A 14,147-nucleotide genomic window follows, 5' to 3' on the forward strand; every position below is an offset into this window, starting at 1 on the left:
CCATCAGGTTGCAAATTAAAAATAATTTTTTTCTGCATCTAGCTCTGAAAAAATATTTGGGCTTCTAGCAGTGTGTGGGACTTGGTCTATTAGTCCATCTATACTGACCTCCATCAGGTTGCAAATTGAATAAAAAAATTTTCTGCATCTAGCTCTGAAAAAATATTTGGGCTTCTAGCGGTGTGTGGGACTTGGTCTATTAGTCCATCTATACTGACCTCCATCAGGTTGCAAATTAAAAATATTTTTTTTCTGCATCTAACCCAGCCAATAGTTTTGGCCTAATACCACAGTTTGGCCACTCAGCTCTGCTCGGTTACCATCCATTGTTTTTTTGTGCAAACAACTCCAGAGTTGTGAATTAGTTAACCACCAAAATGAGTGGAAAAAGGCCTGCTGCTGGTGGAAAGGGGAATAGGCGTGTTGGGAAGGGGAAAAAAGGTTGTGTCCGTGGGGTAGGTGCAGAAGAAAGACCATCTTCCAGCCAAACTAAAATGTCTACTTCTTTTAGCGGACAATGTGATAAGATCCCTTTCTTACGGCCACGCCAATCGCTACAAATTCCAGATGAGGCACAAAAACAGCAGGTGCTTCAACGGAAATCAAGTGCTCCTTTAAGTGGGCTCTCCTCCACATCAACTTCAACATCACAAATACTCCAGTCCTCAAAGGTGTCACCCAAATCGCACTTGCTTCCTCACAGCTCCCAAATCTCCAGCTGCCCGTCTGAGTATGAGGTAGAACAGATGGTTGAGTCTGCAGAGCTGTTTACTCATACTATAGCCTGGGAATCAGAGGTCGACTCCAGCGCTTCTGTGAATCCAGACGAGGAAATGATCTGCACTGATGCCCAGAATCTTTATGAGTCGGATCCAGGACCAGACGCAGAAGGTTCTGACCATAATGTAGACCCTCATTCCCAAACTGTAACTCCTGTTGGTGGAGACAATGAGGAAGACGATGATAAGACTCAAATACCTGATTGGAGCGACAACTTTAGTTTTTTGTCAGGGCAGGAACAGGTTGGCTCTGAGGACGACGGGTGTGATAACGCACAGGGTGATGATGATGAGGTCGGAGATCCCACTTACTGTCAACCCACAGTCAGCCAAGAGATGAGGTCAGCAGAGGAGGTGGAGGAAGATGCTAGTGACGACGAGGTCAGGTTGCGCCTTCCTAGACAGAGACGTAGTACTGGAAGCACGTCAACAACTGCATCCTCAAACACAACTCTGCCTCTCACCACAAGTCGTGGTGGCTCTTCAGGTCGCATGGGTGCTAAGCCTTGCATAGCCTGGGCATTTTTTCAGATCGATAAAGATGACCCAACTCGTGTTATCTGTAACATTTGTCAGCAAAAGCTAAGTAGAGGCCAAAAAATACATAGTTTGAGTACTTCATGCATGAACCGGCACATGGACATGAAGCATAAGTTGCAGTGGGAAGCTCAGTGTGCTACAATGCGGCCTAGCCGGCCGGGCCAATCATCGTCTGCCATATCTTGTGCATCCGCGGCCTCTTCATCCTCTGTGACTGGGGGGACAGCAGTCACACCTGTTTTGGGGCGCAGACCTGCCACCTCTTTACCCGCAACAGCCAGCGTGATTGGCAGGTCATCATTTTCTTTGGAGGTGGTAACACCAGCTGGTGTTGAGCGCTGTCCGACATCGATAGCACCACCTTTGGATCAAGGCAACCTAACATGTCCGCCTGCATCTTCCTCACAGACCGGCAGTTTGCCGGGGACACCCTTATCAACCCCGTCTAAGCACAATAGCCAGCCCTCGGTCCCTCAGATGTGGACAAGTAAAAGACCATTTCCTCCTAGCCATGAGAAAGCTAAGAGGTTGAATTTCACCATCTGCAAGCTCTTGGCTACAGAAATGCTGCCTTTCCGCCTGGTGGACACAGAGGATTTTCGAGACCTTATGTCCGTCGCAGTGCCCCAGTACCAGATGCCCAGTCGGCACTACTTCTCAAAGAAAGGTGTGCCTGCGCTCCACCAGCATGTCGCACACAACATCACCGCTTCTTTGAGAAACTCTGTGTGTGACAGGGTGCATTTCACCACAGACACTTGGACGAGTAGGCATGGACAGGGGCGTTACATGTCACTGACTGGGCACTGGGTAACTATGGTGACAGCAGGACAAGGGGCTGCTGTCCAAGTCTTGCCGTCCCCACGAGTTGTGCGTCAATCCTCTTTATGTCATTTTTCCTCCACTGCTTCTGCCTCCTCAACCTCCTCTCGGTCTTCCACCTGCACCCAAAGCCTGTCTGGTCATGCCACAAGCTTTCTAACTGCGCAGAAGGGATCCTGCACACCTCCTTACTATGCTGGCAGTAGGGCTCAACGTCATCAGGCGGTTTTTACATTGAAATGTCTGGGAAATGTGAGTCACACAGCTGAGGAGTTGTGGTCAGCTCTGGAGAACCAATTTCATGAATGGTTGTCTCCACTGGACCTGAAACCAGGGAAGGCCGTGTGCGACAATGCTGCAAACCTGGGTGCGGCCCTTCGCCGGGGCAATGTCACACACGTGCCTTGTATGGCTCACGTGTTGAACCTGGTTGTCCAGCAATTTTTAGCCCACTATCCCAGACTAGATGGCCTTCTGCAGAGGGCACGGTCGCTGTGTGCTCACTTCCGCCGTTCGCATCCCGCAGCTCAGCGACTTACATCTCTAAAGAAGTCGTTGGGCCTGCCACTTCACCGGCTAAAATGCGATGTGCCTACCCGGTGGAATTCAACTCTGCACATGTTGCAGCGACTGTGGCAGCACCGACAAGCCCTGGTGCAATACGTTCTGACGTATAGCCTGGGCCAACGAGATTCAGAGGTGGGGCAAATCACGCTGGAGGAGTGGTCTCAGATCAGGGACCTATGCACCCTTCTGCACAGTTTTGAAATGGCGACGAAGATGTTTAGTGCTGACGATGCCATTATCAGCATGACTATTCCGGTGATTTACATGCTGGAGCACATGTTAAACAGAATTCGGAGTCAGGTGGTGGCACAAGAGGAGGTGGAGGAAGTAGAGGAGGAGGAGTTGTATGCGGAAGGGCTAACATCTGCAAGGTCCAGACGGTCGGCAGCACCAGGGCGGCAGGCATGTGAGGGTGGGGGAGATGATTTTACCAGGGCGCATGGTAGCAGCCAAACTAGTGAGGAAGGTGCAGGAGCCCAGGAAGAAGTGGAGGACGAACTGATGGAAGACTCATCAGATGAGGGAGACCTTGATCACATTTCTGTTGTGCGAGGTTGGGGGGAGAGGACAGAGGAAGGAAGCATGATTGTTACCTCGCCACCAACACAACAGGGACTTGGTGCTCCTGGATGCGCAACACACATGAGTGCCTTCTTGCTGCACTACCTGCAACATGACCCTCGAATTGTGAGAATTAGAAATAATCCTGACTACTGGGTTGCCACACTGTTAGATCCCCGGTACAAAAGTAAATTTGCAGAAATTATTCCTGCCATAGAAAGGGATGCACGCATGCAGGAGTATCAGCAGAGACTGTTGCAGAATCTTACATGTGCTTTTCCACAAAATACCAGTGGTGCACGTAGTGAATCTCACAGTTCCAACTTGCCAACCGTGGGACCGTCAAGTGTTCAGCACTCAAACCATAACAGAACCACAGTATCTGCTGGTAACATCAATTTTGCGGAATCATTTCACCACTTTTTTAGCCCATCCTTTGCAAGGCCACAGGAGACAAGAAGTCTGACACATAGTCAACGCCTAGAGACGATGGTACAGGAGTATCTCCAAGTAAACATTGAAGCCACGACTGTGTCACTGGACCCTTGCTCTTTTTGGGCTTCCAATCTGGATAAATGGCCGGAGCTAGCCACTTATGCCTTGGAGATCTTGTCATGCCCCGCAGCCAGCGTTCTGTCTGAACGTGTGTTCAGCGCTGCTGGTGGTGTGCTGACAGATAAGCGCACGCGGCTCTCCACTGATAATGTAGACAGACTCACGTTCATAAAGATGAACAAATCATGGATCCGAAACGACTTTTCTACCCCTGTGTCATCCTGGGGAGAGTAAAAGCTTGATGATTGGTTAAAATCACCCTACCAACCGTTTTAAGCTTTCAAATTACTAATCATGTTTATCTGTATCTTGACTGGAAAATAATTTGGGCTTTGTAGCAGTGTGCAGCACTGATCCTATTAGGCCATCTATAATAAGCTTCACCAGATTTAAAATTAAAAATAATTTTTAGCTGCATCTAGCCCGGAAAATAATTTTGGGGCTCCGAGATGCGCAAGACACATAAGTGCCTTCTTGCTGCACTACCTGCAGCATGACCCTCATATTGTCAGAATTCGAAGTAATCATGACTACTGGGTTGCCACACTCTTAGAACCCCCAAACTTTTCGATCAACCTTTTCATTTTAATAAAGACCAAAAAAATGGTCATTTTTGAAATTATAAGCATTAGCAGGTTGTTAGAAACTGAAATCAAACAGTTTTGAACTCAAAACTTTATTCTAGGTGATGTTACATTTTCACATAGGACCCCTTGTTCGAAAGGAGCTTCTGAACTCTCTCGTCCATTGAATTTGTCAGGTTTTGGATGGTTTCTGCTTCAATTGTTTTGCATGAGGACAGAATACCCTCCCAGAGCTGTTGCTTAGATGTGAACTGCCTCCCGCCATCATAGACACTCCTTTTAATGATGCTCCAAAGGTTCTGAATGGGGTAGAGGTCAGGGGAGCATGGGGGTCACACCATAAGTTTGTCCCCTTTTATGCCCATATCAGCCAGAGATGCAGATGTTTTATGTGCAGCATGAGATGGTGCATTATCATGCAGAAAAATGATCTTGCTGTGAAATACACGGTTCTTCTTCTTGAACCATGGCAGGAAGTGCTGTTTGAGAAAATCCACATACATTATGGAGTTCATCTTTAGCGCCTTCAGGGATCCTAAAGGGGCCGACAATCTCTCTCCCCATGATTCCAGCCCAAAACATTACTCCACCTCCTCCTTGTTGGCGCTGTAGCCGTGTTTGCGTGGGGTGTCCATCAACCAGCCATCCTCCACTCCATTCATCTGGACCATCGAGCGCTGCACGGCACTCATCCGTGAACAAAACAGTTTTGAAATCAGTCTTCATGTAATGTTTGGCCCACTGGAGCCGTTTCTGCTTGTGTGAAGTGGATAGAGGAGGTCGACAGGATGGCGTATGCACAGCTGCAAACCTCTGAAGGACCCTGCATCTTGTTGTTCGGGGGACGTTGGAGGCACAAGCAGCTTCAAAAACTTGTCTGCTGCTATGACAAGGCTTTTTTGCCGCTGCTCTTTCAACCTGACGTAATTGCCTGTAGGAAAGAGTCCTCAATTTGCCCTTATCAGCACGCACACGTGTGTACTGTGAATCAGCTACATACTTCTTGATTGCCAAGACACTTCATCCTGATCATCGCACAATGTTGATTGTAGTCATGCCTTGACCTAAACACTCCACAATTTGTTGCTTCTCAGCAGCCGACACATCCTTTTTCTTTCCCATTTTGGCAGAAAATGTAGGCTGCTTAGTAATGTGAGAGAGCCTTCTTAAGTAGTCTTGCCTTTCATTGGACACACCTGCCAAACTAATTAGCACAGGTGTCTGCAATTGCTTACAGTGATATAAAGAGCCCTGACACACATCACCATCAATGAGTTTAACTGACAAACAAACAAATTCTTCCCTTATCACTCCTAAACACTTTTTGCATAATAATTTGGAACGCGGTGTACATGTGCTTTTCCACAAAACACCAGTGGTTCACGTAGTGAATCTTACAGTTCTAACTTGCCAACCGTGGTCTGTATGGAATTGTTCAATAAAGGGCCCAAAATTAAGATAACATAGATGGGAGAGGTCTCTATGAATAGGAATTCCTAAGTATTTGATACCCTGTGAGGGCCAGGCAAAGGGAAAGTTGGACTGGATGGAATCCTATATGGATTTAGGGAGGGAGACATCGAGGGCCTCAGACTTCGCTGCATTGATTTTAAAATTTTACCATGTAACAAAGTGATCTATTTCAGCCATAACAGCAGGGATGGATATATGTGATTGAGTGATATATACTAGGACATCATCAGCAAATAGAGAGCACTTGTACTCGGTGCCTCCCACCTCAATCCACCTAATATTGGGGTTATGGCGAATTGATGAGAGCAGGTGCTCCGTCACTAGGATGTATAAGAGAGGGGACAGAGGACATCCCTGCCTTGTCCCATTGGTGATTGTGAAAGGTGATATAAATGTTCTGACGCACCCCCTGGGCCTTGGGACACCCGGAGCCGGACCCTTTTTGGTGGATGCTGGTGGTTGTAGTCTTCGTGGCGGCGATCAGGTTCCGTGGCTCAGGGCGGTCAAACCAGTGGCGAAACTATTTATGTGGTTTTGATGTTTAAATGTCCGACTACGCCACCCGTGGATTGCGGTCAGAGTGAACCGCCGCTACAGGGCAGACCGCTAAGGCTGGTGTTGTGGGTGCAGCAGAGCGTAGCATAACTCCCCACGGGAGGAGTATAGCCTCAGGGCAGTGTATGCGGAGGATGGGGGTGATGGTGCAGGGCAGCAGCAGTAACGACACGGAGTCAGTGATGCAGTTCAGGGCCTTTACTCACAGTTCTTATTATCCAGACCACGTCTGCAGGTAACGGCTGCCCACGTCGTACTGTGCTCACCAGGTGAGAGGCTCAGACAACTCCCAGATAACTTTGGAGCGCTTCACAGGACCCCCTTTGTGTGTCCTTTGTCTGGCCTTTCTTACCAACACTTCTGTCCGGCTGCCTCGGGCCTCCTCTTGGTAAACTTGGCGCCAGTTTCCCTGACCCTATGTGGTGCCTTCCTAGCGGGTGGAGCAAGGGGCTGCGCCACATAAAATGTCAGAGCCTCCGGTTTCTAGCTGAGGGTCGTTTCCTGCCTCCACTAGTTCGGGGACCGGTCTCCCCCTTTGGCCTGACCCCTCCACGCAGGTGGATTCGGGCGTGCGGTGGCGACTCGCCCGTCCGCACCCCTGGGATCCCTTCATTCCTCGTTCCTGGAGCCTTCTCCGCTCCTCTTCCTTCCTTCTCCCTCTTGCAGGCCTGGGCCTCTGTTACTAGGCCCGCCTCCGGAGCAGAGCTCATGCAGAGCCCCTGCTCCCTGCCACTTCTGCTCAGACTTCTCTGCACTGAACTAAGATGGTGCCCACCTTTTATACTCCCTTCTCAATGCACCCAGGAACTGCTTCCTCCCTGCTCCTGCACTGCAGGGTTCCCCTTCCTCAGTGTTCCCTCCCCCCACTCCAGCCAGGGACAGGGACTGTCGTGCCCATCTCAGGGGCACATTGGTCGCCCTGCCCCACGGCAATGTGGTGTAATGCATGCAGGTGTCGGGTCCTGATCCACACTCCATCCTTATCTGAGAGTGAGATATCACACCTCTGGGTGAGGTGCAATACGTCTGTAGCAACCGAGCCCTCGGTGCTACAGTTCCATTTATCTTCAGCCTAGGTGACGTATTGTGATACAGGGCCGTGATTTTGGCTATAAAAGGGTCCCCTAGACCCCTACCCCAAGCTTTTTAAGAGAATCATATATGGCGTGCCAGGAGACTCTATGGAATGCTTTCTCAGCATCCAACGAGAGTATCTACTTACAAATTTTTAACTGCATCTAGCCCAGGAAATACTTTGTGCCTAGTAGCAGTGTCTGCTAGTCAGCGGATTATCCCGGCTGTTAAGCAAGCTACACCACCTGTAGTTTGGACACTTAATTTTTTCAAAGGAAATGCTTCGGGACCACGGGATACTTAGTGAAGAGCATCAGGAGGCACCCCAAGGCATAGGGGCTGGGACTGGCACTAGGATGCCTTGCAGTGGACAGCCGAGCTCGATCCTTATAAAAGCTTTTTAACTGCAGCAGCTTTAGTGGACGCTACTGGAGCTGGAATTACGCGGCTGCTGGCATGAGACTTGCCCTCCAATAGATCCTTGTAAATGGATTTAAAGTGTATTCATTCAAATTAGAGGGACAATTTAAATTAAAAAGCTTAGAGCTGCCTCCACCACAGGGGGGCTCTCTCGACCCACCAGCGGACAGGCACCAGTATTGGGAGAGGGGGGCTGGCCATCAGGGTTCACCGCGGCTCTGGCACAAACCCGGCGACACGGAGGTGGCACGGGCAGGAGCGGACTGGCCGTCTCGGCTTCTCACTTTTTGGATTTTAGAAGGGCATGACATGCCTATATCTGTGTCTCCCCCTCCTTTTACTCCTCCACCTCTTTTCTTTTCGCATGACTATATGTACTTGTCACTTTTCCATGTGTTAGTTGTGTCTTCTGAGCAGTTTGTCAGCTTTTGGACACCTTTGAAGGTGTTTTCTATGTGTTTCTATGTGTTTTTGTTTGCCTGCCATTGGTTTTAACGGTGTTCGAAGGTGTTCGACGAACAGTTCGACGAACAGTTCGGCGAACACACGGGTGTTCGACGAACCGAACCGAACTCGAACACTACGGGGGTGGCTCAACACTAGTTCTGAGCAACAGCTGAAGACATTCCATGAACACTTTAATCAATTTCATCCCACCATCAACCTAACACTCAACTACTCCTGTACTGAAATTAACTTTTTGGACGCCATCATCAAGTTACAGAACAATGAAATAGAGGCATCCTTGTACCAATCGACCATCCTACATACCTTAAATGGGACAGTTTCCATCCAAAACAAATAAAAAACTCTATTGTCTACAGCCAAGCCATCAGATTCAATCGGATATGTTCCAACCCTATGGATAGAGACAAACACCTTGATGGCCTCAGAAGGACCTTTTTGAATAAGGGCTACCATCCAAGAACAATTGAGAACAAGATTACAAGAGCCACCAGATTTTGAAGGAATCGCCTCCTACATTACAAAATCAAACAAGAAAGCAACTGGGTGCCTCTAGTAGTCACCTACAATCCAAATCTGGAGGCACTAAGGAGAGCTGCACGGAAACTTCAACCCCTACTACAAAAAGATGCCCGATTAGAATCCATATTTCCAGACCCCCCCCACTTCTGTGTTTCAGGCAGCCCCCAAATCTAAGAAGCATTATTGTAAGAAGCTCCCTGTCATTTCCTCCAGCTACAGATACCTTTCTCTGCAACCAGTAAAAATGTAAAACCTGTCCGTTTATAATGACCACAGACAAGATAAAGATCCCCAACTCACATCAGAACTACAAGATCACAGGTACTTTCAGCTGTATCACATCTAATGTAGTGTACTTAATTATATGTACCAAATGTCCTGCTGGGGGTCTTTATGTAGGGGAGACAGGGCAAAAACTTAGGACAAGGATGAATCATCATTGCCACACAATAAAAGAAAAAAGAATAGATCTACTTGTAGCCAAGCATCTCTGTTCCCTTGATCACAGCATCAAAGACATGAAATTACTGGTATTAAAAGGTAATTTCAAATCTCAAAGAGAAAGAAGAATCTCAGAATATAAACTGATGATGACCTTTGACACTTTCAGAGCAGTAATGAATGTGTCGCATGGATTTATGTCATTCTACATCAACTAAGTAATATGCCCCTCAGACTTGTGAGGCCATCATAACATTGGACCTAGTCACAGGACAATAAAACCTTCACGCTCCTTAACTATTAACTGCTAAAATATTTATAGCCACAACTGTTTATCTCTCCCATAATAACTCTGCTTTCCGTCACCTGTCTAATCTATTGCATTATTTCTGTGTCTTATTGTGTATAAATATGTGACTCTTCAGATTTTGTGTTATACTAGCCTGATGGAGAGACCTGCGCAGTCTCGAAAGCTTGAAATTTGTTACCATCTTTTCAGTTAGGCATTAAAATGTATCAACCACTGAGGACTCTCAAATCTAAATATTTTTCTACCTACTGGCTAACACGGTACAAATATATATATTTTCCCTGCATACATGAAAAAAAAGTACTCTAAACGGAAACCAGTCAGGGCCCATATAAATCAATGTGACCGCTCTGCTTCCCTACAAAACAGGAATGCACGGAATCTTAATTCCATTTATCTCTTCCATTTGTCTGTTTATCAAATCTATAAATAGAGCTTAAAAGGGGGCTCCACCGACATTTTGCAAAAGCCTGGAGCCCATGCACTTTCCATGCTTTTCAATGCGGTGGATTCTGGGAAAATGGCCACACAAGGCGGCACATGCGATTATTGAGATCTCAGCTCCCGATATATAGTATATATACAGTTGAAACCAGAAGTTTACATACACTATATAAAGAGACACATATGCATGTTTTTCTCAATATCTGACATGAAATCAAAATAAACCTTTTCCTTTTTAGGTCAATTAGGATTACCATAATTTTTAATATTTGCCAAATGCCAGAATAATGAGAGAGAGAATGTTTTAATGCATTTTTATTACTTACTGCAAAGGCAAAAGTGGTACCAAATGGTACCAAATACATTTCATTAGTATTTGGTACCATTGCCCTTAAACTGAATGAATTGGGTCAAATGTTTGAGATATCCTTCCACATGCTTCTCACAATAGCTGGTCGGAATTTGGGCCCATTCCTCCTGACAAAACTGGTGTAACTGATCGAGGTTTATAGGTCACCTAGCTCGCACCTGCCTTGTCAGCTTTGCCCATAAATTTTCAATAGGATTGAGATCAAGGCTATGTGATGGCCACTCCAAAACATTGGCTTTGTTATCCTTAAGCCACTTTGTTACCATTTTGGCAGTATGCTTCTGGACCTTTTGTTACCATTTTGGCAGTATGCTTCTGGGCCTTGTCCATTTGGAGGACCCATTTCCACTCAAGTTTTAACTTCCTGGCTGATGTCTTGAGATGTTGCTTCAGTATTGCCACATAATCTTCTTTTATCATGATGCCATCTATTTTGTGAAGTGCATCAGTCCCTCCTGCAGCAAAACAACCCCACAACATGATGCTACCACCCAAGTGTTTCACAGTTGGGATGGTGGTCTTAGGCTTCCAAGCGTCTCCCTTTTTCCTCCAAACATAACGATGGTCATTATGCCCAAAAAGTTAAACTTTAGTTTCATTGGACCACAGGACATGTCTCCAAAAATTAAGGTCTTTGTTCCTGTGTGCATTTGCAAACATTAATCTGGCTTTTTTATGTTTCTTTTAGAGTAATGGCTTCTTCCTAGCAGAGTGGCCTTTCAGCCCATGTTGATACAGTACTCGTTTCACTGTGGTTCTTGACAAAATCTTACCAGCTTCTGCCATCATCTTCACAAGGTCTTTTGCTTTTGTCCTTTGGTTGATATGCACATGTCGGACCAAAGCACGTTCATCCCTGAGTGGTATGATGGCTGGACATTCCCATCTTGTTTGTACTTACGTATAATTGTTTATACAGATGAATGAGTCACCTTCAGGTATCTTGAAATTGTATCCAAGGATGAGCCAGACTTGTTCAATTCCACAATTCTCTTCTTGATATCTTGGCTGATTTATTTAGACTTTCCAGTGATGCTACACAAAAAAGCAGTCTGTTTCAGGTGTGCATTAAAATACATCAACAGATGTGTCTCTAATTAACGCAGAACCTTCCAAACACATGACATCATCATATGGGCAGTCCAGAATTGTTTAAAGGCATAGTAATCTTAGTGTATGTAAACTTTTAACTTTGCAGTATGTAATAAAAATGCCTTAAAACATTCTTTCTCTCTCATTATTCTGGCATTTGGCAAATATTAAAAATGATGGTAATCCTAATTGACCTAAAACGGGAAAGGTTTATTCTGATTTCATGTCAGATACTGAGAAAAACATGCATATGTGTCTTTTTATATAGTGTATGTAAACTTCTGGTTTCAACTGTATATATACATACATACATAATAGATATACATTCCTCAGCATTAACGTTGCTACACCATAAATGGAAAGTTGTGTAATTATGGAAATCACCAGATGGATAGACATGATGAAAAAATGGAATCAAAATTTCCAAAGCATCGCAATTTTTACAATATTAAGTATGAGAGCCACTTGCAGAAATACACACACTCACAAGCCTTAGTATACTTTGAATGAGGTTATTAATGATTGTCTGAGGAATGTTCCGCCACCCTGAATAAACTTGGGCACGCAAATCAAGATCTTTTGAAAATTTTTGTTTTAATTTTTACAACATTTGCATATTATTAAAACAGAATGTCAATCTATCCCGTGAATTTCACAACTCCATGACTTTTCCTTTTTGGTGTTGTAATTTTAATGTGGAAGAGTGTACATTTTACTTTCTGTATATTATTTCTGTATGTAAAGTCATGAACCACGATAGTAACCTAACAAGCTAAGGTAACCTTAGACTGAAATTGTACTAAAATCTATGACTGTATAGTCATAAGCCCACAACACCCATTGGATGGCTGTCATATGGCAGGCAGCCATATCTCACTCACAAGAGCACTCATTTGACTGAGAGCCCCCTGTGTGCTCATGTTTCGCGACAACTTACACAATACAATCTGCAACAAGAAATCGGACATGCTGGATCAATTTTTTTTCTCTACAATATATTGCCTGCGCTCCCATACACATTAGACTGTGAGCCAAATCTGTTTATACCGGATTTGGCTGACATTAGTCTAATGTGAATGGGGGACTTTAGAAAAAGAGGACAATGAAAGCTCTTATAAGAACGTAGTTGGAAGAGGATAAGGAGTTTATTCTGATTTCAAAAGATTTAAAGGGGTTGTCCACTATTAGGACAACCCCTTCTTGATCTAAATGTTTGGCCCCGATAAAATAAAAAAGCCTATATTCATCTCTCGTGCCGGTGCCATTCTAGCGGTGTCAGCACTCGTGGTCTCAGGGCTCTCGTGCAGTTGTGACACGTGAGCCTGGCTTACAATCAGCGCTGGCATCACTGTCTTCTCCTTCGTATGAATTGAACATGAAGAGGAAGCCAGGGCTGGTGATCTCTGACTTGCTCTTAACAGTGGTGCCAGCACTGATTGGGCGCAGGGCTCACGTGTCACAACAACCGCACAAGAGCCCTGGGACCGCGAGTGCCGACACTGCTGGAACGGCATCAGCACAGGAGGTGAGTATAGGCTTTTTTATTTTATCGGCGCCAACATTTAGATCAAGAAAGGGTTGTCCTAGTAGTGGACAACCCCTTCAATCTGAAATACATTGAAAGTTTAAGATTTTAGAAAAGAAAGGGAAACAGTTTGTTTGGGTTTTTTCCATTAATTTATTCATAGTAGTAAATTTGAATCGTCCTTTCAAAATACCATAAAAATACTTAAATATCATCAAATTCGCCATGATTTAATTAATGTCTTTATTTCTTGTTATTGACATTGCTTCTGTGAAATTGTGTTATTTCCATTGTCTCAGCATGCTCTACTCTTCTTATTGCTATAAGGAGTTTATGATCAATACAATCTATTTCCGACTATCTGCCATAGCTCAATGTCAGTACATAGGATGATGGGCAATGTTAAATTCAGTTCAATGCTGGAACTGATCAATAGATTTCACAAGATAATATAAAAAATTAAGCTCATAAGTGACAGTTTTAAATGGAAAACTAATTTATTGAAGAAGGAGAAAGATCAGGAGAGCACAAATAATTACATGCACAGCCGAAACATAAGAAATAGCAAACTACTCAATAGTCTTCCATTTCACGGTTATTCATCTTCCACATCCTGAGGTTTCATATACAGTAAATGAACAAATTAATTTCAGTTCATTCAATTCAACTACCATCCAATGTACAGTAACATCAAACAAATGCAGGAGAAGAAGCATTGCAATTAAAATAATTGTTAAAGTAATAACAAGCTTGATATATAAGTACTCAATGGAGGTTACATTTTTAATAATGCTGTAAATCCAAAAATAATACATGAAGATTGTCAGCAGCCATGTTTGAATTTAGTAAATAATTGATGAAAAAATATTAAGAACACTATAAAGAACATACTGTATAAGGCCCAAGTTATAAAAATTAAAGCAAGCACAGAGCCAATATGTTTCCCATAATAACCAACTTACTTACATTTTAATATAAAAATCCATTCTGAAATATAAATGCTTTTTATGGGAAACTGGTACTTTTGTTGGCATTGGTGGTAACTACA

The sequence above is a fragment of the Phyllobates terribilis genome, unplaced genomic scaffold (genome assembly GCF_046119375.1).
Source record: "Phyllobates terribilis strain yellow unplaced genomic scaffold, ASM4611937v1 Scaffold_2__4_contigs__length_985480577, whole genome shotgun sequence".
Taxonomy (NCBI): Eukaryota; Metazoa; Chordata; class Amphibia; order Anura; family Dendrobatidae; genus Phyllobates; species Phyllobates terribilis.